This window comes from Protopterus annectens, chromosome 11.part0 (assembly GCF_019279795.1).
Source record: "Protopterus annectens isolate FY-2018-M chromosome 11.part0, PAN1.0, whole genome shotgun sequence".
Classification (NCBI taxonomy): Eukaryota; Metazoa; Chordata; order Ceratodontiformes; family Protopteridae; genus Protopterus; species Protopterus annectens.
In genome coordinates this window covers 31,416,129-31,443,451 of record NC_056745.1, presented here as the reverse complement: position 1 = coordinate 31,443,451, position 27,323 = coordinate 31,416,129, and positions in this window count along the sequence as shown.

Sequence of the window (27,323 nt, the reverse complement as noted above, 5' to 3'; positions counted from 1 at the left end):
GCATAAGTGAGCTGCAACACTCCTGAGTGTGTCATCCTTCAGCTGAGACTTTAAGCCAAGGCCTCATCTGCCTGAGTTAATGGTGGCTCAGGTGGATGTAAAATATCCCATGGCACCTGTCAGAAAGAATGTATGGCGTTATAAGAGATCTGAGGTTGCAGGTTGACAGCAACGTCTCCTTCAACCACCGCATTGCCACTGTGGTCAGAAAGTCCTTCTATGTGGCACATCTCATTACCAAGGGTTTTGCGTCCAGGAAGAAAGAGGTCGTCTCCCTCTACTCTTCCCTCATTACACCAATCATCGAGTGTAATGCCCCATTTGGCCTCTAACTCACTAGACACCTGCAACAGCTGGAGAGGCCACAGAAGTACCTCATGAAGAGGATTCTAGGCATTATACACATGTCCTACACGGCCAGACTCAAAAGACTCCATATATTCTCTGTCCCATATCGCCTACTTAGAGCCAATCTCTGGTTGACTTACAAAACCATGCCTGACCGAGCTCTGTTAGAAATGGTACATCTAAAGAAATCCCAATCCCGTCACACCACATGATCCAGAGACCTCAACCTCATTACCACAATCAACAGAACATGCTGGAGGGACAGGTTCCTCACCCAGAGCCTGCCTATGCTCTGGAATAGGCTTCCCACACATGTCAAGTAGAGCACCTTGATGTCCCTCTTCAAGAAAAATCTTGATGAGTGGATGGGTAATAGAAAGTTCAGCCCAGGGATCACTCCGGTGGCTCTACTTGATAGAGGCACTGGGAACTAACATCAGGCTGCACGATGCCAGGGCACTTCTATGGGCTAGGCTTATAGAGGTTCCAGGGCCATTAGCAGAGTATACACCTCTGAACCTAATAAGCGTCCTTTATATAGCACAGCGTAAAAAACATTATTTACAAAATGTACATATTTACATGCACATATATACACATTTCTATTTTTTTACTATTTATAAATTTTCCTGTCTTCATTGTTATTCTTCCATACCTGACCCCCAGTCCTCCTTCTACAACTGTAATCTATTTTTTTGTGATATATCTGACAGAAATTCTTCATAACTTTTTTCTAGTCCTCTGTGTTTCTGCATCCCTTCGGCCTTTTCCTTGCTACTGTAGGAGACCTCATGTGCCATTTAGCAGCTCCAGAGAGTAGGGGCTGTTCCCTAATGCCCTTGCCAAATTTCTCCTAGTGCTACAAATATCATCTCTAGTCTCCCTTGCAAAGAGGCCACTAGCCTAGTGGTACTAACCTGGTCAAAGTTAATACTGAAACTTATTTTTTTTCTTGGAATAAAGTTCAAACTGTAAATTACCTTGCAGGTTTTTGTGATATTGTATTCCTTTGGTATGACTGACCAGGAAAACTTTCTCGATCTTTTGTGGAGAACAAGAAAACTGTTTCATGTTTCTCACTTGACGTTTGAAAACATTGGAAAAGGTAATTATGAAAGCACAACATAAGTACAGGAGTCCCTCACATTACTTGCACGTGTTCTCAGTAGGGAGACTACATCTGTGTCTATCACATCTGAAAATGAAATACCATCATTGTTTTGAATTATGAATAAATCAAACAAACAGTAACAACATTTAGTCTCATATGAGAAAATGTGGTTCACAGGGATAGAGTGATGGAAGTAGTAGGTGGAAAAAGGAATCCAGCTGAGAGAAGTAACATAGGAAACAAAAAATGCAGTGACTTATGGAGCAGCTGTTTATCAAGACCTGACTCGTGACTGTTTAAACAAGTGGTGACATGGACAGCACAGTTGTGATGGGTGGCACAGATGTTAGTGTTGCTGTCTCACAGTGCTTGGTTCTTCAGTCTGATTCTTAGCTACGGTGCCTTCTTTGTAGACTGTGTGCATCATTCCTGTGTCTGATGTGTTTTTACTAAATGTTCCATTTTCCTCATATGCCAAAGCTGTGTCATAGGTGAAGTGTAGGTCATCCACACTGCCTGTGTTGATCATGCAGAGGATAGACTTTAGCTGCCTTTTTCTGAAGTTGGAATAATTAGGTAATCAGACTGTTCTTCATCATGGTTTTTCTTTTATTCCATCAAATAAGACTGACATCACTAATTTGATTATAGATTTTCATTTGTATTTAAGGAAGTTGAATTTGAAATACATTTTTGATGGTTTACCTGCTAGTGTTTGTAGTAACAAATTTAAAGGGAAGAACACTTACAATCCCCCACTGTGGTCTACTTTACAAGTGTTTGGAGGGTTATGTGAGAGACATTTTAGAAGTTCATGTGTCAACAAAAACACTTTTTCCAATCTCTCTGTTAATGAAATTAGAGATTTGCATGATTTAGCTTCAAAGATTTACGTATCATGAAGGCCGATAAGGGTGTGGTTATAGTCATCATGAAGTTACATGACTATAAGAAAGCTTTTTTGAAATTTTGAGTGATGCGACCAATTACAAAAAGGTCACTACTGAACATATTCAGTCTTGTTTCAAGAAAGTTGACATTTTATTTGATTTATTCTGTCAAGGAAACAGAAGTATTTCCACTTATTGGAATTTACAAGTAGAACATCCTAAGTTAGCTGCACGTTTTGGTATTCCTACAGTACACAAGAACAGGACTCACCCCCCTTTCAGACCTATTGTTTCTGCAGCCTTTTCTAAGACTGAACCATTTTCTATCTTGTTAGATGACATGTTAAATCCAGTTGATCAAAGTACAATGTTTTACCTTCGTGATTCTTGGCATTTGCTTGAGTCACTGGGTAGTTTAAATAACATTGATACACCATTTGTATTTGTTTCCTTGGACGTTACGTCCCTGCACACTAGTGTAGATCAGGAAGTTGGATTGGATTTAATGAGAGAATATTTATCTGGATACGCCACTTTCAGTAATGATAAAATTAACACCATTTGTGTGTTGGTGGATATTGTGTTGAACAACAGTTTCTTCAAGTGTGATGATGTGTTGTTTCAGCAAGTTTGTGGTATAGCTATGGGTTCTAGAGTTGCACAAGTTTGTGGTATAGCTATGGGTTCTAGAGTTGCACAAGTTTGTGGTATAGCTATGGGTTCTAGAGTTGCACAAGTTTGTGGTATAGCTATGGGTTCTAGAGTTGCACCATCTTTTGCTAAATTAGTCATAACAATGTGGGAAATAAAATATTTGGCTGAACATCCTTTAGCCTGTAGCATTTGGATGTATAAATGTTATATAGATGATTTGTTCTTTTTATGGAAGGGCAACTTAGATACATTTTCATTGTTTGTTGTAGATTTGAACAAGACCACTAGTTTTCTTAAATTTACTTTAAGTGGGATTGGACGAGTTATGGATTTCCTTGATGTACATTTGGAATTTGATCAAGTCGGTTTAGTTTTTTCAAGTAGAATTGTCAACCAGTACTTACACAAAAGCAGTCTACATCCCCAACATATGAAGAAGGATGTAGTAAAGGGTCAGTTAATACGAAGTCATTTAACTAGTGACCAAGAGACTTATTTGGTTGAATTAGACAAGCTTGTACATTTTTCGTCCAAAGGGGATATGATTCTTTTTGGTTAAAGATGATTGTGAACGAAGTTGTTAAGTTATGTGATAGTACGGCCAAGCCAGTTTTGTTTGCACAAGGTGGGTTTAGTTCAACACTACAACCCAGTGACAAGTACAGATTAGCTTTTGCCATTCCAATTTCTAATGATATGTGTGTCATTAGACACATTCTTTTGGATAACTGGAAAGTTATATTGGGTAATTCTGACTTAGTCAAGATTTTGGGTGACAAACCTTTATTCACTTTCCAGAAAGTAGTGAGTTTAAAAACAATTTTAGAGAAGGATATGTCTACCAGCATTGTTGAAAATTTAGGTTCATTGGGATCCTATGCAAGTGGGCACTGTAGACAATGTAGGTATTTGGTGAATTCAAGTTCCATAGAATTAAGAGACGTCAACAAAATTATTTGTGCGAAGGGACACTACACTTGTGATTCTTCTTTTGTAGGGTACGCAGCTTTGTGCAATTCTTGCACAAGTTTTTAAATAGGAAAGACCATTAGGACTCTAAGTAGGATAGGAGAGTCTATAAACATGTCCTGGCCATAAAGAACAAAGATATGACCAGTGCATTAGCCCAGCATGCTAGAGTGTGTGACAATTTCAGGAAATTTTCCTTTTTTGTTTTGGAATACAGTTGTTCCATATGCATTTAGTGATGATTATAAGACCGTATTAGAATGTAAAGAACGTAAATGGCAAATTTTACTGGAAGCCGATCGTTTTCCTGGTCTTAACGAGACTAGTAGTATTAAATGTTTTTTACAAATGCAAAGATTTTAAGGGACTTGTGTCCCTACAAGTGTGTATATGCCTAATTTTTTTTTTGATTAATGACAAATGTATTTCTTTTATATTTTATTGGAGTAAATTGTCATGTGATTCTTTTATACTTGTGTATAAAATGGGTGTTTTTAAGGTGTTGTGTATTTTATGATGAATTTTGTAGAGAATTAAAGCAAACAAAAGTGCTAATTTACTAAGTCGCCTCTTTCCTGGTTGCTTGGTGGTGAATTTTGGGTTGTTACTATGTTTCTCACTTGATGTTTGAAAACACTGGAAAAGGTAATTATGAAAGCACAACATAAGTACAGGAGTCCTCACATTACTTGCACATTATCTCAGTAGAGAGACTACATCTGTGCCTATCACATCTGAAAATGAAATGCCGTCAGTGTTTTGAATTTTGAAGAAATCAAACAGTAACACAACAATTAGTTTCATATGAGAAAATGTGCTTCACAGGGATAGAGTGATGGACGTTAATCTAATGGTAAGTAGTAGGTGGAGAAAGGAATTCAGCTAACAGAACTAACATAGGAAACAAAAAATACAGTGACTGATGGAGCAGCTGTTTATCAAGACGTGACTCATGACTGTTTAAAGAAGTGGTGACATGGACAGCACAGTTGTGATGGGTGGCACAGATGTTACTGTTGCTGTCTCACAGTGCTTGGTTCTTCAGTCTGATTCTTAGCTACGGTGCCTTCTTTGTAGACTGTGTACATCATTCCTGTGTCTGGTAGGTTTTCACTAAATGTTCCATTTTCCCCATATGCCAAAGCTGTGTCATTGGTGAAGTGTGGGTCATCCACACTGCATGTGTTTGTGTGCACGTGCATGTGTGCACACATCATGCAGCAGACAGGCTTTAGCTGCCTTTTTCTGGAGTTGGAATAATTAGGTAATCTGAGAATGAGTGAATAAATTAATGAAATTAAAGCATAAGATGTGTGACAAATAATGACAGCTTGGAACTATAAATTGCTTATAAAATGTTCACAAAATCCTTTGAATTTGTGTCTTGTACAGGCAGTTGTAAGTTGTGAAATATTGTGTTGCAGATATTGGCATACTTATGGGTAAGGAGGTGTGAAGTGACAGGCATAATAAAACGGCAAGCTTGATACACTACTAATTGTGCAAACTTCAACAGATACAAATAATGTAAACATGAATTACAAAAAAATAAAATAGCAGAAAATGAATTTGAGCGTGCAGGATCATCTAATGTAGTCTGAAAAACATACTACCACGATATTGTTGTAGAAAACAATGTAAATGCTATATGAATTATCAAAGTTATTCACAGTGACTGATTATAATGTAATTTGCACAGAAAAATATGAAATGCAAGAAGATGCAAGTTTAAACTGAACAGGGTGTTACCTAAAGATAACCCAGCATTTCTTTGTTCCATTTTGCTAATAAAATGCAAAAGCTACCAATGTTAATGCTTTGATATATATCTTATATCTATTTATGTATGTATATATATATATATATATATATATATATATATATATATACACACACACACACGTATATACATATATATTATATAAACAGGCAAACTGGGGTTTTTTTGTGGAGCTAAGGAATACACTTTTAGCAAACATCAATGACTACATGCTCTACTGATGAAATTAATTAAGTATGCCCTGATTTTAGAATGAGGTTCATTCTTGAAACAACACTTAGAATTATAAATATTTGAAGGAATTAAATGGAATCCAGCATATAAATGCGCTCGGTGCAGATGTAATTTAACATTGCCTGGTCTCAGGATACAGTGCTGGACCACACATGTATGGAAGGACAATCAACACTGTAATGATTGCAAAGCCAGCAGCAAATAATACAATAATACCCTCTAATTTATAAAATATGTGCAGTGAAAGTGTTATAATATTCTGTTTCCCTACATGGAGTAAGAAGACCAACATAGATATGATTGCAGACAAGGGCTGCCTGACCTACCTAGTAAGTCCGTGTCCTTGGATAAGCTGCAAATCCTATTGTGATGTTAATGAAATGGACTCATACACCAAGCATTCTGTCAAAATGTGCAAATAAGTTCAATGCATAACTGAAACAAATCAGTGCAGCAGTGTGTGCTTGATTGTTGTGAGCAGAGTTTTCAGGTTCACCAGCCACTCATGATTGTGCTGTTGCTTGTAAATGTTTATGGTAAATTTTTTCAGCTTCGCTTATGCCATTCTCAGTTTGAGTAGATTAATTGCCAGCCTTGGGTATGAATGTAATTTAAAAATTTGAAAGCCATTTCTTCAAGTTTATTTTACCTCCACATTGTATGTGAGCTGAATGGTATGGCTTGTTTGATAAACATTTGAAAGCATGGCTCAGCTGAAAGTGTTTGAGATTTTAGATGATATGCAGCTTTGACAAATACAGTTATAGCAGGATAACACAGTCAGAATGATAATGTCACATGAGGGAGGAAATGTAATCAAGCTGGAATGAGTGTGAAGCATTTTGAAAAGAGCAGGCTGTTTTAACACAGTTGCACAAAGGAAGCCAATCTGGTGGTCTCCTCCCATTAATAAACTTTACAACAGAAGGAAGAAACTGTTGCAGAAAAAGGTGAAGTCCCAAGACTGGAAAAGCTCCCTTATTAGCCTCAACAAAAAGTTGAGATTCCTCATCAAATCCTCTAAAGCCAGCTATGAAGGCAAAATTGTGGCAGACACTAAAAACAATCACAAATCCTTCTGTAGTTATATCAAGAACCTCCACCGCAATACCCAGATTTGCCCTGAGTTACTGCACAATGGTACCTCCTATAGTGAGCCAACAGATATTGCCAACATACTGGCCAACAGATTCAGTGCCAAGTTTACCCCTGTCTCTCCCCCTAAAGGACCAATCACAATACCAAAAGAATACCAGGCACCCAGCATTACTGCAGCACGGGTTAAAGCTGCATTGTCCAAGGCCAAGAATACAGCTTCCATGGGACCCGATAATATCCCTGGCTGTGTTCTACATGAACTAGAAAGTGAACTGGCAGCACATCTGTGTGCCCTGTTCAGTCACAGCCTCACCTCAGGCTTTGTCCCTACTGAATGGTGCACTGCTACAGTCATCCCTCTCCATAAAGGCGGAGCAACTACAGACCCTGAGGATTATTGCCCCATTAGCCTAATGAGTCTGGTATGTAAAGCTATGGAGTGCATCATCATGGACCTGATTAACAAAGCTATAGGAAATCTCCAAACTCTAGACCCCACACAATTTGGCTTTGTGAAAGGGAGATCATGCCTGCTCACCCTGGTTGACTTTTTTGAGTCAGTCACCAGGGCTGTGGATGAAGGTAAGGCAGTGCATACAGCCTACCTCGATCTGGCTCAGGCCTTTGATACCATTCCTCACTCAGGAATTATTGATAAACTCACCAAACTAGGCATCAACCCCTATATCACTAGGTGAGTTTCAGATTGGCTCACAGAACACAAGGTGAAAGTAGTAGACTCAGTCAGACTGACCACTCACGGGTGGAGTCCCATAGGGACCGGTCCTGGATCCTCTCCTGTTCAGCATCTACTTCTCAGAACTCCAGGCCAACACAAAGGGACTCTGGCTGACCAAGCTCATAGATGACTGTAAGCTGGGAGCCATTATTAACTCTCCAAGTGATGCAGACATCCTACAAAAATGCCTCACTAAAACCAATGACTGGTGTCAAAACCATGGCTTTAGCTTAATGCCAAAAAATCTGTTGTCATCCCCTTTGGTTAAAAACTCAGTTCCCACTAATTACCACATTGATGGGAGCCCACTGAACACTGAAGGCATTATAAGAGATCTGGGGACGCAGGTTGAGAGCAACCTCTCCTTTGACCACCACATTGCCACTGTGGTCAGAAAGTCATTCTAAGTGGCACATCTCATTACCAAGTGTTTTGCATCCAGGAAGAAAGAGGTCATTGTCTCTCTCTCTACTCTTCCCTCATTAGACCAATCATTGAGTATAATGCCCTATTTAGCATGTACCTCACTAGACACCTGCAACAGCTGGAGAGGCCACAGAAGTACCTCATGAAGAGGATCCTAGGCATTAAACACATGTCCTACATGGACAGACTCAAAAGACTCCAGCTATTCTCTGTCTCATATCACCTACTTAGAGGCTTTCTTTACTTGACTTACAAAGCCATGTCTGACCCAGTTCTGTTAGGAATGCTACATCTAAAGAAATTCCAATCCCTCCACACCACATGCTTCAGACACCTCAACCTCGTTACCACAATCAACAGAACATGCTGGAGGGACAGGTTCCTCATCCAGAGACTGTCCATGCTCTGGAATAGACGTCCCATACATGTCAAGCAGAGCACCTCGCTGTCCCTCTTCAAGAGAAATCTTGTTGAGTGGATGGGTTATACAAAGTTCACCCTGGGGATCACTCCAGTGGCTGTACCTGATAGAGGCACTGGGAACTAATGCCAGGCAGCACAATGCCAGGGCACTTCTATGGGCTAGGTTTATAAAGGCTCTAGGGCCATTAGCCTAGTACACAACTATGAGCCTATGAATACAGATACAGAGATAAACAGAGTAGAAAGGTTAGTTGGATGTCACAGCTATGGTGGAAACTGCAAACCCGTTTTGAAATAGTCACATGGTTTACTGTTTAAATGTGATTGGTTAAATGCTTTAAACCTATTATTCTGCAGCCCAGGACAAAGTTAATGCAACAATACCTTATAAAGCATAAGGTGAAATGTCTTTTCTAATGGCAGATAAGGAAAGGTGATAAAATTACCCTGCATGCACTGCTGCAGTAATATGTAAAGTAAAATCACATGAATTACTGTTAGATGTCATTAAGATCTCATAACAATCTAATTTAGGAGCACAAAACTGTGGTACAGTCATCGCACTGCAGGATATCATGCCAATAAGTAATTCTCTCATTACAGGTGTGGAACAAAACTATTGAGTAATTTGACTCTCCTAACTTAGAATTTAGGCACATTCACTAAAACATCTGCAAATTGTCCTGTTTGATATTTTACTATTTTTCCTTAAACATTTCAATATTTTAACAAACTTCTTAATTGGGTTGAAGGGAGCTACACAATGTGGGGTCTTATTTGGAAAATAATGTTTTGCTGACCTAATTGGAGAACTAAAGCATCTGTGTTTTGAATACCCCTTATTTTGTGATCTGGGTGAGCAACAAGGGATGCTGACAGAAATTATCATTAAAAATGGAAAACGTAGTACCTTAAAGGTAATATTTTATGTAGTGAGGTAGTAAGAAGGTAGATGAACCTTTAACTGACAACTGTTAGCTTTAGATGGAAAACGTAGTACCTTAAAGGTAATATTTTATGTAGTGAGGTAGTAAGAAGGTAGATGAACCTTTAACTGACAACTATTAGCTTTAGATGGAAAACGTAGTACCTTAAAGATAATATTTTATGTAGTGAGGTAGTAAGAAGGTAGATGAACCTTTAACTGACAACTATTAGCTTTAGATGGAAGCGTAGTACCTTAAAGATAATATTTTATGTAGTGAGGTAGTAAGAAGGTAGATGAACCTTTAACTGACAACTATTAGCTTTAGATGGAAAACGTAGTACGTTAAAGGTAATATTTTATGTAGTGAGGTAGTAAGAAGGTAGATGAACCTTTAACTGACAACTGTTAGCTTTAGATGGAAAACGTAGTACCTTAAAGGTAATATTTTATGTAGTGAGGTAGTAAGAAGGTAGATGAACCTTTAACTGACAACTGTTAGCTTTAGATAGAAAATGTAGTACCTTAAAGGTAATATTTTATGTAGTGAGGTAGTAAGAAGGTAGATGAACCTTTAACTGACAACAATTAGCTTTAGATGGAGAATCCTTATCAATAGCCATCCTAACAACTATACTCCAGGAACCCTTCCTGATAATATCAGTGACCATATGCTTACTTACATTATCAGACAAAAAGTTCACATTCCAAATACTCTTAATCTTATAACTTCACGCTCTAAAAAACACTTTAATCCTGACAGTTTTATAAACGAACTAAAAGCATGTGATTGGTCACCACTAACATATCTGGAACTTAATGAGGCTGTAACCTACTTTAATACTAACTTTATTCAAATACTAAATCACCATTCACCATACCGCTCCATTAGAATAAGAACCAAATCTGCCCCTTGGCTAACTAAACAAACTAGGCAAAAAATGCTACTTAGAAACAAAATTTGTGCTAAATGGAGAACTACCAAATGCCCATCTGATCACCTTCTCTTCAAACAATTAAGAAATGCTACCAAGAGAGATACCCTTAGGGATAAAAAAGACTTCGACCTAAACCTCCAACAAACTTCACAACATACGCCAAAAAAATTTTGGTCAGGAATTAATAAACTTCTTCAGCCAGGAAACACTACTACTCCCACCCCTGCAGGTTTCAACCAAAATAATTCCAACCTGATCCCTGATGCCTTTAATAAATACTTTATAGAAGCCATTCAATCTCTAGCAAACTCTCTACCACCTTTACCTGCTTCACAATTGAATAACTCTAATACTTCTTCCCCAACCTTTCATATACACCCTGTTCCAACATCTCTTATTTACAAACTACTTACTAAACTAAAACCTTGTACCCCATCTGCTGACCGTCTCCCATCTGAATACCTACAAATTGCTGCACAAGCCATTGACTATCCCATATCTATCCTGATTAACAGAACCATCGCTGAAGGCAAAATCCCTACCATATGGAAAATATCACACATTATCCCTCTACACAAAGGTGGAACTTCAATTGACCTCTCTAACTACCGACCTATTGCCTTACTCTCCCCATTAGCCAAAATAATGGAAAAATGTATTCACAAACACTTAACCACCTTCTACAAAACAACCTACTAGCCAATTGCCAACATGGCTTTAGACCATTCCATAGTACTACTACTGCTCTTCTCTCCTTCACTGACACTATAAACAAAAACCGCAATAATAACTCCTTTTCCTCTGCACTATTTTTAGACCTGTCAAAAGCCTTTGATATGGTTACTCATACCCCACTTCTTGAAAAACTAAAGCACCTTTCTCTCGACCTACAAGCATTACAATGGTTCTGATGTTATCTTCAAAATAGACAGCAAGCTGTACTCTGGGATAACAATTTGTCTTCCTTACTTCCTGTTAATATTGGAGTCCCTCAAGGCTCTATCTTAGGTCCACTTCTTTTTTCCATATTTATTAAGGATCTCCACTTGAACATACCCCACACCACTTGCATCCATTATATGCAGATGACTCTACCTTAATCTGTACTACCAATAATATACCCTCACTCCAATCCCTAACCCAAACTGTATTCGAAAAAGTAGAAAACTGGTTCATGCAACATTGTCTTCTCCTGAATCCAAAAAAAACAAAACTACTACTTTTTACACCAACTCATAAGTCACCCACTCCATTCTTCTCTATAACCTCCAATAATGCTACTAATATAGCACCAGATACTACCACCCGCCTACTAGGTGTCACAATCGACAATCATCTTAACTTTGATGACCATATTAACTCCACCATAAAGACTGTCAACAGAAAACTTGGTACCCTCTACAGAATCAAACCCTTCCTTACACCCTCAGCCAGGCAAACTATCGCACAAACTCACCTCATTTCTACCCTTTTCTATGCCTCTGCTATATATACCAACCTATCAAAAAACAACATCTCCAAACTTTCTACCTGCTATAATAGTATTGCTAGATTCATCACATGCTCTCCCTTTAAAACCCACCACTGGCTTAACCTTAAACAACTAGGATGGTTAGAAATACAGAACCATATACTCTGTCAACAGTTACTTATGACACCAAAGATCCTATACCACCCCAACGATACACCCATCCTCTCTAATCTGATCTCTCCATATAAAAATCTGGCTACACTACGTTCTTCAAATAAACTACTTGTCTCCTTAACTAAATCAAACAACAAAGCTGGTGACTCTCTTTTCTCAAACACTATAGGAAAAAAATGGAATCAGCTCCCTCCTGAACTATCTATCCTAGCATCTGCTTCTCAATTCAAAAAACAAATAAAAGAACATCTAAAAACTAAGTGGCTTTGTCCTTGTGCAAACCCAGACTGAAACTTGTATTTCACTCCTACTCCAACCCTACCCCTCCCTCTTGTCTCCAAAACTTATTTCTCTCCTCTTGCTTTATTCTTAGTAATTTGATAGGATTTGGGAACTTTGTTCTTTCTGCAATTGCCCTGGTGCTGTCTAGTGCATTTGCTTGTTTATGTCTGGTCTGGCTTTTGCCTAAATGTTTTGTAGTCACTGTTTGTTAGTCCCATTTGCTTTTCTCATTTTACCTATGTTACTATGGTACTGTTGCTTTATTACTTTATTTCACTTGTTTGCTTTTTGTTATATTGTTATTCTTATGCTTGGAGCTTTTCTCCCCGGGCCTCTACTGAAAATGGACATGTATCCAGTTAGACTAGCCCGGTCAACAAATGTAAAATAAATTAAATAAAAATAAATAAAACGTAGTCGTAGTAAGGCAGAGTCATCTGCATATTGGATGCAAGTGGCGTGGGGTATGTTCAAGTGGAGATCGTTAATAAATATGGAAAAAAGAATATTAAAGGTAATATTTTATGTAGTGAGGTAGTAAGAAGGTAGATGAACCTTTAACTGACAACAATTAGCTTTAGATGGAAAACGTAGTACCTTAAAGGTAATATTTTATGTAGTGAGGTAGTAAGAAGGTAGATGAACCTTTAACTGACAACTGTTAGCTTTAGATGGAAAACGTAGTACCTTAAAGGTAATATTTTAGGTAGTGAGGTAGTAAGAAGGTAGATGAACCTTTAACTGACAACTGTTAGCTTTAGATGGAAAATGTAGTACGTTAAAGGTAATATTTTATGTAGTGAGGTAGTAAGAAGGTAGATGAACCTTTAACTGACAACTGTTAGCTTTAGATGGAAAACGTAGTACCTTAAAGGTAATATTTTATGTAGTGAGGTAGTAAGAAGGTAGATGAACCTTTAACTGACAACTGTTAGCTTTAGATGGAAAATGTAGTACCTTAAAGGTAATATTTTATGTAGTGAGGTAGTAAGAAGGTAGAAGAACCTTTAAATGACAACTGTTAGCTTTAGATGGAAAACGTAGTACCTTAAAGGTAATATTTTATGTAATGAGGTAGTAAGAAGGTAGATGAACCTTTAACTGACAACAATTAGCTTTAGATGGAAAACGTAGTACCTTAAAGGTAATATTTTATTTAGTGAGGTAGTAAGAAGGTAGATGAACCTTTAACTGACAACTATTAGCTTTAGATGGAAAACGTAGTACCTTAAAGGTAATATTTTATGTAGTGAGGTAGTAAGAAGGTAGATGAACCTTTAACTGACAACTGCTAGCTTTAGATGGAAAACGTAGTACCTTAAAGGTAATATTTTATGTAGTGAGGTAGTAAAGGTAGATGAACCTTTAACTGACAACAATTAGCTTTAGATGGAGAATCCTTATCAATAGCCATCCTAACAACTATACTCCAGGAACCCTTCCTGATAGTATCAGTGACCATATGCTTACTTACCTTATCAGACAAAAAGTTCACATTCCAAATACTCTTAATCTTATAACTTCACGCTCTAAAAAACACTTTAATCCTGACAGTTTTATAAACGAACTAAAAGCATGTGATTGGTCACCACTAACATATCTGGAACTTAATGAGGCTGTAACCTACTTTAATACTAACTTTATTCAAATACTAAATCACCATTGACCATACCGCTCCATTAGAATAAGAACCAAATCTGCCCCTTGGCTAACTAAACAAACTAGGCAAAAAATGCTACTTAGAAACAAAATTTGGGCTAAATGGAGAACTACCAAATGCCCATCTGATCACCTTCTCTTCAAACAATTAAGAAATGCTACCAAGAGAGATACCCTTAGGGATAAAAAAGACTTCTACCTAAACCTCCAACAAACTTCACAACATACGCCAAAAATATTTTGGTCAGGAATTAATAAACTTCTTCAGCCAGGAAACACTACTACTCCCACCCCTGCAGGTTTCAACCAAAATAATTCCAACCTGATCCCTGATGCCTTTAATAAATACTTTACAAAAGCCATTCAATCTCTAGCAAACTCTCTACCACCTTTACCTGCTTCACAATTGAATACCTCTAATACTTCTTCCCCAACCTTTCATATACACCCTGTTCCAACATCTCTTATTTACAAACTACTTACTAAACTAAAACCTTGTACCCCATCCGCTGACCGTCTCCCATCTGAACACCTACAAATTGCTGCACAAGCCATTGACTACCCCATATCTATCCTGATTAACAGAACCATCGCTGAAGGCAAAATCCCTACCATATGGAAAATATCACACATTATCCCTCTACACAAAGGTGGAACTTCAATTGACCTCTCTAACTACCGACCTATTGCCTTACTCTCCCCATTAGCCAAAATAATGGAAAAATGTATTCACAAACACTTAACCACCTTCTACAAAACAACCTACTAGCCAATTGCCAACATGGCTTTAGACCATTCCATAGTACTACTACTGCTCTTCTCTCCTTCACTGACACTATAAACAAAACCAATAATAACTCCTTTTCCTCTGCACTATTTTTAGACCTGTCAAAAGCCTTTGATATGGTTAATCATACCCTACTTCTTGAAAAACTAAAGCACCTTTCTCTCGACCTACAAGCATTACAATGGTTCTGATGTTATCTTCAAAATAGACAGCAAGCTGTACTCTGGGATAACAATTTGTCTTCCTTACTTCCTGTTAATATTGGAGTCCCTCAAGGCTCTATCTTAGGTCCACTTCTTTTTTCCATATTTATTAACGATCTCAACTTGAACATACCCCACGCCACTTGCATCCAATATGCAGATGACTCTACCTTAATCAGTACTACCAATAATATGCCCTCACTCCAATCCCTAACCCAAACTGTATTCCAAAAAGTAGAAAACTGGTTCATGCAACATCGTCTTCTCCTGAATCCAAAAAAAACAAAACTACTACTTTTTACACCAACTCATAAGTCACCCACTTCATTCTTCTCTATAACCTCCAATAATGCTACTAATATAGCACCAGATACTACCACTCGCCTACTAGGTGTCACAATCGACAATCATCTTAACTTTGATGACCATATTAACTCCACCATAAAGACTGTCAACAGAAAACTTGGTACCCTCTACAGAATCAAACCCTTCCTTACACCCTCAGCCAGGCAAACTATCGCACAAACTCACCTCATTTCTACCCTTTTCTATGCCTCTGCTATATATACCAACCTATCAAAAAACAACATCTCCAAACTTTCTACCTGCTATAATAGTATTGCTAGATTCATCACATGCTCTCCCTTTAAAACCCACCACTGCCTTAACCTTAAACAACTAAGATGGTTAGAAATACAGAACCATATACTCTGTCAACAGTTACTTATGACACAAAAGATCCTATACCACCCCAACGATACACCCATCCTCTCTAATCTGATCTCTCCATATAAAAATCTGGCTACACTACGTTCTGCAAATAAACTACTTGTCTCCTTAACTAAATCAAACAACAAAGCTGGTGACTGTCTTTTCTCAAACACTATAGGAAAAAAATGGAATCAGCTCCCTCCTGAACTATCTACCCTAGCATCTGCTTCTCAATTCAAAAAACAAATAAAAGAACATCTAAAAACTAAGTGGCTCTGTCCTTGTGCAAACCCAGACTGAAACTTGTATTTCACTCCTACTCCAACCCTACCCCTCCCTCTTGCCTCCAAAACTTATTTCTCTCCTCTTGTTTTATTCTTAGTAATTTGATAGGATTTGGGAACTTTGTTCTTTCTGCAATTGCCCTGGTGCTGTCTAGTGCATTTGCTTGTTTATGTCTGGTCTGGCTTTTCCCTAAATGTTTTGTAGTCACTGTCTGTTAGTCCCATTTGCTTTTCTCATTTTACCTATGTTACTATGGTATTGTTGCTTTATTACTTTATTTCACTTGTTTGCTTTTTGTTATATTGTTATTCTTATGCTTGGAGCTTTTCTCCCCGGGCCTCTACTGAAAATGGACATGTATCCAGTTAGACTAGCCCGGTCAACAATTGTAAAATAAATAAAATAAAAATAAATAAAACATAGTACCTTAAAGGTAATATTTTATGTAGTGAGGTAGTAAGAAGGTAGATGAACCTTTAACTGACAACTGTTAGCTTTAGATGGAAAACATAGTACCTTAAAGGTAATATTTTATGTAGTGAGGTAATAAGAAGGTAGATGAACCTTTAACTGACAACTGTTAGCTTTAGATGGAAAATGTAGTACCTTAAAGGTAATATTTTATGTAGTGAGGTAGTAAGAAGGTAGATGAACCTTTAACTGACAACTGTTAGCTTTAGATGGAAAACGTAGTACCTTAAAGGTAATATTTTATGTAGTGAGGTAGTAAGAAGGTAGATGAACCTTTACCTGACAACAATTAGCTTTAGATGGAAAACGTAGTACGTTAAAGGTAATATTTTATGTAGTGAGGTAGTAAGAAGGTAGATGAACCTTTAACTGACAACTGTTAGCTTTAGATGGAAAACGTAGTACCTTAAAGGTAATATTTTATGTAGTGAGGTAGTAAGAAGGTAGATGAACCTTTAACTGACAACTATTAGCTTTAGATGGAAAACGTAGTACCTTAAAGGTAATATTTTATGTAGTGAGGTAGTAAGAAGGTAGATGAACCTTTAACTGACAACTGTTAGCTTTAGATGGAAAACGTAGTACCTTAAAGGTAATATTTTATGTAGTGAGGTAGTAAGAAGGTAGATGAACCTTTAACTGACAACAATTAGCTTTAGATGGAAAACGTAGTACGTTAAAGGTAATATTTTATGTAGTGAGGTAGTAAGAAGGTAGATAAACCTTTAACTGACAACTGTTAGCTTTAGATGGAAAACGTAGTACCTTAAAGGTAATATTTTATGTAGTGAGGTAGTAAGAAGGTAGATGAACCTTTAACTGACAACTATTAGCTTTAGATGTAAAACGTAGTACCTTAAAGGTAATATTTTATGTAGTGAGGTAGTAAGAAGGTAGATGAACCTTTAACTGACAACTATTAGCTTTAGATGGAAAACGTAGTACGTTAAAGGTAATATTTTATGTAGTGACGTAGTAAGAAGGTAGATGAACCTTTAACTGACAACTGTTAGCTTTAGATGGAAAACGTAGTACCTTAAAGGTAATATTTTATGTAGTGAGGTAGTAAGAAGGTAGATGAACCTTTAACTGACAACTATTAGCTTTAGATGGAAAACGTAGTACCTTAAAGGTAATATTTTATGTAGTGAGGTAGTAAGAAGGTAGATGAACCTTTAACTGACAACTGTTAGCTTTAGATGGAAAACGTAGTACCTTAAAGGTAATATTTTATGTAGTGAGGTAGTAAGAAGGTAGATGAACCTTTAACTGACAACAATTAGCTTTAGATAAGGAAATGTTTCTGTTGCATGTGAGAGGCATGGAGAACAAACCTTCAAGTGTTACCGAGATTCACGCACTAATAGACTTATAGTGTAGTTAGGTTTCTGAAATAGTTTTCATCCAATAACAGACATTAATTCTAGGTTACAGCTCGGTAGCTTTGTGTATGTTGTTGTGAGTTATGATTACACCTTTGAAAGAGTACAGCTGGCATAATAGTGAAAATCAAAAGAAGGTCCAATCAGACTCCAAAATATTTAATATTGGTGACTTGCATAATGTTCTTCGTGTTTCACTGTTGCAGTCATTACATTTGGGTAATCTGCTGGCAGGTTGCCCTCAATCGACCTGATTAACAAAGTCTTGGATCCTGCGTCAGTTGCTGTCCCTTCTTCTATGATGTCAGGTCATCAGGGGTATAAAACATGCAGCCGACGCCATTGCAGTAGTCTTTCTTGTCATGCGGTGCCCAAAGCAGAAGCAGTTCGCAAGTGCTGGTCGGCCGACTCCTGAAATTTTCGTTTTCGAGTTTCAGAACCGAAGTCTTCAACTTAAAGCTAAATACCCCATTGGGGAAACTTTTTCTTGCTCCTTACCGATGTCAGTAAAAGTTAATAATTGCATTACTTGTGGAAAGCAAATACCTCATAAATATTTTCACTCATACTGTATTCCTTGCCTAGGCCCTGACCACAACATACCTTACTGTCAGTTTTATGCTTTATTTAATCAGCGCACTATCCATCATCGGTATAGTTTTACCTCTAAATATTTCTGTTCTCGGTTTAATTATCCAGAAATGTTGTTGGTTAGCCATCCGACTACTGCGATTCCGAAAAAACGCAAAGATAAAGACAGAGACAGGCCGCCGAGGTCCAAAACTGCAGACGACGCTTCTCCTAAGCCAGTCGCCAGTTCGCCGGTACTCAGTGAGGCACTTTCGCAGCCCCTGATACCCGCTACTTCTGATTTGCAGGATACTTCTCCTATGGAGCCCGCGGATATCTCTACCTTGGATGGGTCTGGAGCCGCTGTGCAGGCACCGGCGTCTGAGGGTGTATTCAGGCCTACAGACTTGCATATTAAATTGACACCGCCTTCATTACTAAGGCCTAAATCTTGATCCATGGCTAAAAAAATGATGCCCAGGCCACGTGTTCAGGCCTCTATGCCTAAAAAACAAATAATAAAAATGGCTGAAGATCTAATTACTCTAATCAGGGGTAGTCAACCCCCCCTCTAAGAGGCCTAGGGCTGAGCTTGATTATGAATCTTCTGATCAGGATTCTGTTTCTTCTGACTCTTCTGATGACCTGGATTTGTCCATACCTACTTATGAGGATTCTGATGCAGAGGATTCTATTCCCTCTGCTTCCTCTCCTGAGGATTTTTCTTTTGGGGAAACTTTACATACTTTAAGGGAGCATTTCCACTGGGAAAGCCAGGAATTTTCTGATTCAAAAAAGAGGCTTAGGGATTTCCTTCTTCTTCCTCAGCATAGGCCTTTGGCTATACCTCCTGTACTAGACGTTGTTGATGATGTGTTTTTGGAATCCAATTTGGCCTCTGATTCCCTACCTCTGGCTCCTAGTAAACCTGACAGATACTACAGGGATTTTCTTTGTGTTTCACTGTTGCAGTCATTACATTTGGGTAATCCTGCTGGCAGGTTGCCCTCAGCCGGCCTGAATTCCAAAGTCTTGGGTCCTGCATCAGCTGCTGTCACCCCTTCCCTGACATCAGGTCATCAGGAGTATAAAAGAAGCAGCCAATGCCATTTTCTTCAGTCTTTCTTGCCGCGTGGTGCCCAAAGCAGAAGCAGTTCGCAAGTGCCGGTCGACCAACTGCTGAGAATTTCATGTTTGAGTTTCAGATCCGAAGTCTTCAATAAAGCTAAGTACCCCCATTGGGGAAACTTTTTTCTTGCTCCAGACCGATATCAGAAAAAGTTAATAATTGTATTTCTTGTGGAAAGCAAATACCTCATAAGGATTTTCGTTCTTACTGTATTCCTTGCCTAGGCCCTGATCACAACATTAATGGTTGTCGGTTTTGTGCTAGATTTAACCAACGCACTATTAGGCGCAGGTATGATTTTGCTTTAAACTTTTTTGGATGCTGGTTTAATTATCCTGAAATGTCGTCGGATATCCATCCAACTACCGGAGTTTACAAAAAACGCAAAGGAAAAGAAAAATAACCAAGGCCCAAAACCGACGACGAAGCTTTTCCTAAGCCAGTCGCTGGTTCTCAGTGAGGTGCTTTCGCAGCCCCTGACGCCTGCTACTATAGAGTCGCAGGCCACCACCGACTCCCACGTGGAGTCGGCCATGCTGCTGGATACTGAAGGTATTGGAGCATCGGATGCTAATCCCTCAGATGGGTCCGGAGCCGCTGAGCAGGTACCGGCTTTTGAGGGTGTATTCAGACCTAAGCATCTTTATATTAAAACGACTTTAGCATCAAAGGCAAAGACTAAAGCACCTTCTAAAGCAAGGAAACAAACTCAAGAGCCACGTGGACAGGCCTCTATGCCCAAAAAACAGATGCTCAAAATGGCCGAAGACTTGATTACCTTGATCAGGGGTTCCCATCCCCCCCCCCCCCGATAAGAGGCATAGGCAAGACACTGACTATGAATCTTCAGATCAGCTTTCTATTTCTTCTGATTCCTCTTCTGATCAGGAATATTCTCTTCCCCCCTATGAGGCTTCTGAAGCTGAAGAATCTATTCCTTCAGCATCTCCTCCTGAGGACTATTCCTTTGGGGAAACCTTGCATACCATGAGGGAGCATTTCCACTGAGAGAGCCAAGATTTTTCAGAATCTAAAAAGAGGCTCAGAGATTTTCTTTTACTACCTCAGTACAGGCCTCTAGCTATTCCACCTGTGTTAGACATTGTAGATGATGTGTTTTCGGAGTCTAGTCTTACCCCTGACTCCTTACCCCCAGCTCCTGTTAAGCCTGACATTTTACAGGGTTCCTGACTCACACAAATTTCTTTTTAAAAACCCTGCTGCTGACCCAGAAACTATTTCACAGGGTCCAAAGGGAGTTAAGGCTTCCACTGCAAAAAACCCAACCTCCTCTGACAGAGATTCAAGGGCACTGGATAGATGGGAAAAAAATGTTTACACATCTGCAACTTTGGCTATAAGGGCCGTAAACTGTCAATTTCATATGCTTAAGTATCAGCAACATGTCATGGGATTGCTTAAACAGAAAATGTTGTTAAATTCTGAATGTGCAGAAAACAAGGAAATGCAGAATTTATTGTATGCAGCAGAACAAGTTGGAAAACATACTTTGCAATGTGGTTTTGATTCTTTGGAGGCCTCCTGCAGGGCCGCAGTTATGGGTTCTGTAATTAGGAGACATGCTTGGTTAAAGGAACAAAATCTGCCTGATCATGTTAAAGTTAAATTACTAGATGCTCCTTTACAGCATGATACTTTGTTTGGTGTTAAGGCAGAAGAGGTGTTAAAGAAAATGGAGGACAAAGCTAAATCTATGCAAACTGTCAAATAAGTTTTACAAGTACAGCCACCTAGGTTTAGTAGACACTGGCCTACAAAAAATTGGTCCTTTCCTGTGTCAGACAGACCTCAAAGGGGCGGATCCCCAGGCACAAGGGTCTTATAGGCCCAAGCAATGGGGTGCTTCTACCACCAAAGCTGGAGAAGATAGATCGCAAACATAAAGAAAACAGTCCCAATGACTTCCCCCTGCCTGTACCAAGCACTTATCTTCTGGCAGCACCCTTAGGGGGAAAATTAGCACTTTTTGCTCAAAATTGGCACATCATAACCCAGGACATGTGGGTTCTAAACATAGTGTCACAAGGATACAAGTTCCATTTCCATACTATGCCAAGGGCAAACGGCTGGCCAGATCTGCCAAAAAATCAATGGACAGAGGCACAAAAACAAGTCTCATCCCTCATGGACATGGGGGCCATTCAACAAGTACCAGAGCAAGAGCGGGGACAAGGATTTTACTCAAGACTGTTCTTGGTACCCAGAAAGGACAAGGCCTGGAGGCCGATACTGGTCCTATCTATTCTGAACACTTTCCTGGATATTCCAAAATTCAAAATGTTGACTCTGCAGCAGCTTCTGCCCATGCTGGGTAAGAACGCTTGGCTTGTGACTCTAGACCTAAAAGAGGCATACCTGCATGTTCCAATCAGACAATCATGCAGACGATACCTAAGATTCAAGGCTGGTTCAATACATTACCAATTCTCTGCACTGCCCTTTGGCTTATCTACTGCGCCCAGGGTCTTTACAAAGTGCCTGGCTCCAGTAATTGCATTCTGCAGACAAAGAGGAATACAAATATATCCATACTTGGACGACTGTCTCATTCAAGCAGAGAACAAGGACATTCTTCTTCAACATCTGGTATTTGTGAAAAGACTTCTAACATGCCTAAGGGTACACAGTCATCAAAAAGAAATCAAAACTAGTACCCTCTCAAGAGATAACATTCGTGGCTGCAAGCTTGAATACAACTGCCCAGATGGCTTATCTCATGCCAGACAAACAAAGACAACTGACTACTTATTTCAAAATGTTGGCAACAAAGGCCCAGTTATCTGCAAGAAAAATTCTGCAGGCTTTGGGTATCCTGCATCGTACTAATTCCATATGCAAGACTGCATATGAGGAAACTTCAGTGGTACCTAAACAGTGTTTGGACTCAACATTGCCACAGCCTGGAAACAGTCATTACCCTCATTCCCTGCCTGCAACAGGAGTTTCGATGGTGGGCAAAGGTTTGTCACCAGAACAAGGGACAGCCATTCACATTACCTCCAGCCAGGCAGACACTAACAACGGATGCATCAGATTATGCCTGGGGAGCCCACATGGCAGGAAGAGGCATTCGGGGCACATGGCCCTCAAACCAAATGCATCTACATATCAATCAAAAAGAGATGCTAGCTGTTCAAAATGCCCTGACAGCCTTCAAGGACCTACTTCATCCGGGACAACTACTGATAAAGACAGACAACACTACGGTCATGTGGTATATAAACAAGCAGGGGGGCACACATTTTGTACCCCCTTTGCAGACTAGCCATGACTTTGTGGGACACAGCATTGACTTACCAAGTGCATCTGCAGGCACAATTCCTACCAGGAAAGGAAAATACTCTGGCAGACGAACTAAGCAGAAACCTCATAGATCCCCAAGAGTGGAAGCTGGATCCACAAGTCTTCAGCATGATAAAAAGGAAATGGGGATGCCCGGACATAGATCTATTTGCTTCCCCTCTCAATTTCCAACTAAAAAGATTCTGCACACAAGGGCTTATCACAGACAAGCATGAAAAGTGGACACCCTATCTTTCAGCTGGAAAAACCTATCAGTATATGCCTTTCCTCCATTGCCTCTCCTCCCCAAGGTGCTCCTAAAGGTCGGACAGGAGAAGCCAAAGATGATACTGATTGCCCCAGACTGGCCACGCCAGTACTGGTATCCGATACTAAGGAACTTATCTCTATACCCAGCTTGGACCTTACCTCAAATACCTCGACTACTGTCCCAGCAAAACAATCAGATCATGCACAGTCAACTCAGGACATTAAACTTGGCAGCATGGCGGATAATGTAGTCATACAAAAAACACCCCTCAGTAAAGCTGTGATGGATGTCATTCTGGAAGCCAGAAGGCCTAGTACTAGAAAGTCTTATGCTGGAAAATGGAAGAGATTCTGTACCTGTAACCAGGCACAAGGAACTGATACAGTGGTACCAAATATTCCTCAGATTTTGCAATACTTAACTGAGATGCTGGACAAAGGCCTATCTTTTTCATCAATTAAAATTCATGCCTCTGCCATTTCAGCTCATTATAATACAGAGCCACCACTTTTTCTCACCCTTTATTAAGGCAGTACCTCAGAGGAACCAAAAATTTAAGGCCCACAAGAAGATTGCCAATACCTGCATGGGATCTCAACTGTGTCTTGGAAAAGCTCACCCTGCCTCCTTTTGAGCCAGCTGCTACAGCTGATATGAAGTTTTTATCTTGGAAAACAGCTCTGCTCTTAGCAATTACTTCTGCAAGATGAGTTGCAGAGCTACAGGCGCTCATGGCTGTGGAACCTTTCATGATTTTTCATCCAGACAGGGTCTCCCTGAGGACAAACCCAACATTTATGCCTAAAGTAGTGTCCAGTGTGGCTCTTAACCAAGACATCCATCTGCCAACCTTTTACCCAAATCCACCGAACAAGGGGGAGAGAATTCTGCATTCTTTGGACGTACACAGACAGCCTAGATTCTACTTGGACAGAACCAAAGCTTTCAGGAAGACAGAGCAATTACTAATGGCATATGCTGCAGGATCACAAGGAAAGCCTATCTCAAAGCAGACTATTTCTAAGTGGCTAGGCCACTGCATTCGTTTCTGCTACTTACACCATGGCATGCCAGTGCCTAAGGGCATTAGGCCTCATTCCACCAGAGCTGCAGCCACCTCAGCAGACTTTCTCAGGGGAGTACCAACCAAAGACATTTTAGAGGCGGCTACTTGGAGTTCAGTGCACACCTTTACAAAGCATTATCATCTGCCACTCTACTCTAAATCCAGGGCAGGCTTTGCCACTGCAGTTCTGCAGGGCCTCATAGTCACTCCTACTGCTGTCTAGTTCCAGCCTCCCAATCATAGCTTTGGGACTTTACCCAAATGTAATGACTGCAACAGTGAAACACGAAGAACATAGTACAGTTGTGTACACTTACCATAAATGTAGATGTTCGAGTGTATTCACTGTTGCAGTCCAGGTTACCCACCTTCCCCCTTTTTTCTTTTGAATCTTATCCTTCCTTCTCTGATTTATACTACCTATGTGGTGTATTTGCTTATAGATGAAGGTAAAATCTATATTGAAGTATTTCTGAATATATATATATAAAGTTTGTCTACCCTTTTTGGGGGCACCTGACATCTGGGGCAAGAAAAACTGAGGAAAATGGCATTGGCTGCTTCTTTTGTACCCCTGATGACCTGACGTCAGGGAAGGGGTGACAGCAGCCGATGCAGGACCTAAGACTTTGTAATTCAGGCCGGCTGAGGGCAACCTGCCAGCAGGATTACCCAAATGTAATGACTGCAACAGTGAATACACTCGAACATCTACATTTATGGTAAGTGTATACAACTGTACTTTCCTGAGTCCCACAAGATGTTATTCGTGTTTCACTGTTGCAGTCATTATATTTGGGTAATCTGCTGGCAGGTTGCCCTCAGTCGGTCTGAATTCCAAAGTCTTGGGTCCTGTGTCGGTTGCTGTCTTCTCTTCCATGACGTCAGGTCGTCAGGGGTATAAAACATGCAGCCGACGCCATTTTCTTTAGTCTTTCTTGACGTGCAGTGCCCGAAGCAGAAGCATTTTGCAAGTGCCAGTCAGCCAACTACTGAAATATTCAAGTTTGAGTTTCAGATCCAAAGTCTAATGCTAAGTACCCTGTTGGGGAAACTTTTTTCTTGCTTTTTACCGATGTCAGAAAAAGTTAATAATTGTATTACTTGTGGGAAGCAAATACCTCATAAGGATTTCCATTTATACTGTATTCCTTGCCTAGGCCCTGATCACAATGTGCCTGGCTGTCAGTTTTGTGCTAGATTTAACCAAAACACTATTAAGCATCGGTATATTTTTGCATCAAAGTATTTTAGAAACAGATTTAACTACCCAGAAATGTCGTCGGATAGCAATCCGACTACCGGAGTACATAAAAAATGCAAAGAAGAAGACAGAGAAAGGCAGTCGAGATCCAAAACTGACGACGAAGCTTCTCCTAAGCCAGTCGCCGGTACTCACTGAGGTGCTTTCGCAGCCCCTGATACCCACTACCTTTGAGTCGCAGGCCTCTACCGACACCTATGTGGAGTCTGGCATGCCGCAAGATACTCAAGGTATTGGACTGACAGATGTATCTCCCTTGGATGGGTCCGGAGCCGCTGAGCAGGCACCGGCTTCTGAGGGTGTATTCAGACCTCAACATTTGTATATCAAACCGACGACAGCTGCAAAACCAAAGACTAAAGCAGCTTGTAAAACTAAAAAAATGATGCATGAGCCATGTGCACAGGCCTCTATACCTAAAAAGCAGATGATCAAAATGGCTGAAGACCTTATTACCTTGATCAGGGGTACCCATCCCCCTCCAGATAAGAGGCCTAGGCAAGACACTGATTATGAATCTTCAGATCAGGTTTCCATTTCTTCTGATTCCTTTTCTGATCAGGGATTATCTATACCTCCCTATGAGGATTCTGATGCTGAGGAGTCTATTCCATCTGCATCTCCTCCTGAGGATTATTCATTTGGAGAAACCTTGCATACTTTGAGGGAGCATTTTCACTGGGAGAGTCAAGACTTCTCCGAATGGAAAAATAGGCTCAGGGATTTCCTTCTTCTCCCTCAGCACAAGCCTTTAGCCATTACCCCTATTTTAGACATTGTGGATGATGTGTTTTCGGAGTCAAGCTTGACCCCTGACTCCACACCTGTGGCTCCCAGTAAGCCTGACAGATATTACAGGGTCCCTGACTTACATAAAGTTTTATTTAGAAACCCTGCTGCTGATCCTGAAACTATTTCACAGGGTCCAAAGGGAGTTAAGGCCTCAACAGCAAAAAATCCTACCCCCTCTGACAGAGATTCAAGGGCACTAGACATATGGGGAAAAAGGTTTATAGATCTGCAACCTTGGCAATCAGGGCCTTAAACTGTCAATTTCATATGCTTAAGTACCAACAAAATGTTATGGGATTGCTGAAACAGAAAATGATGTTGATTTCAGAATGTGCAGAAAATAAAGAATTGCAGGAATTATTGCATGCAGCTGAACAAGTTGGAAAGCATACTCTGCAATGTGGTTTTGATTCCTTAGAGGCCTCCTGCAGGCCGCAGTTACTGGATCTGTGATTAGGAGGCATGCCTGGTTAAAGGAACAAAATTTGTTAAAGCTAAATTGCTAGATGCACCTTTACAGCATGTTTCTCTGTTTGGTATTAAGGCAGAAGAGGTTTTAAAGAAAATGGAAGACAAAGGTAAGTCTATGCAAACTGTTAAAGACTTCTTACAAGTGCAGCCACCAAGATTCAGTAGATACCGGTCTGCAAAAAATTGGTCCTTTCCTGTGTCAGACAGAGCTCAAAGGGGCAAATCCAGACGCCCTAAGGGTTCCAGATACCAGGAGCAATATTCATACAGGTCAAAGCAATGGGGTGCTTCTACCTCCAAATCTGGAGGAGATAAAGTGCAAACCTACAGAAAACAATCCCAATAACTTCCCTCTGCCTACACCAAGCTCTTATCTTTTGGCAGCACCCATAGTGAGAAAGTTAGCACTTTTTGCTCAAAATTGGCAGTTAATAACCCAGGACAAGTGGGTACTAAACATAGTATCACAGGGATACAGATTCCATTTCCACAGTCTG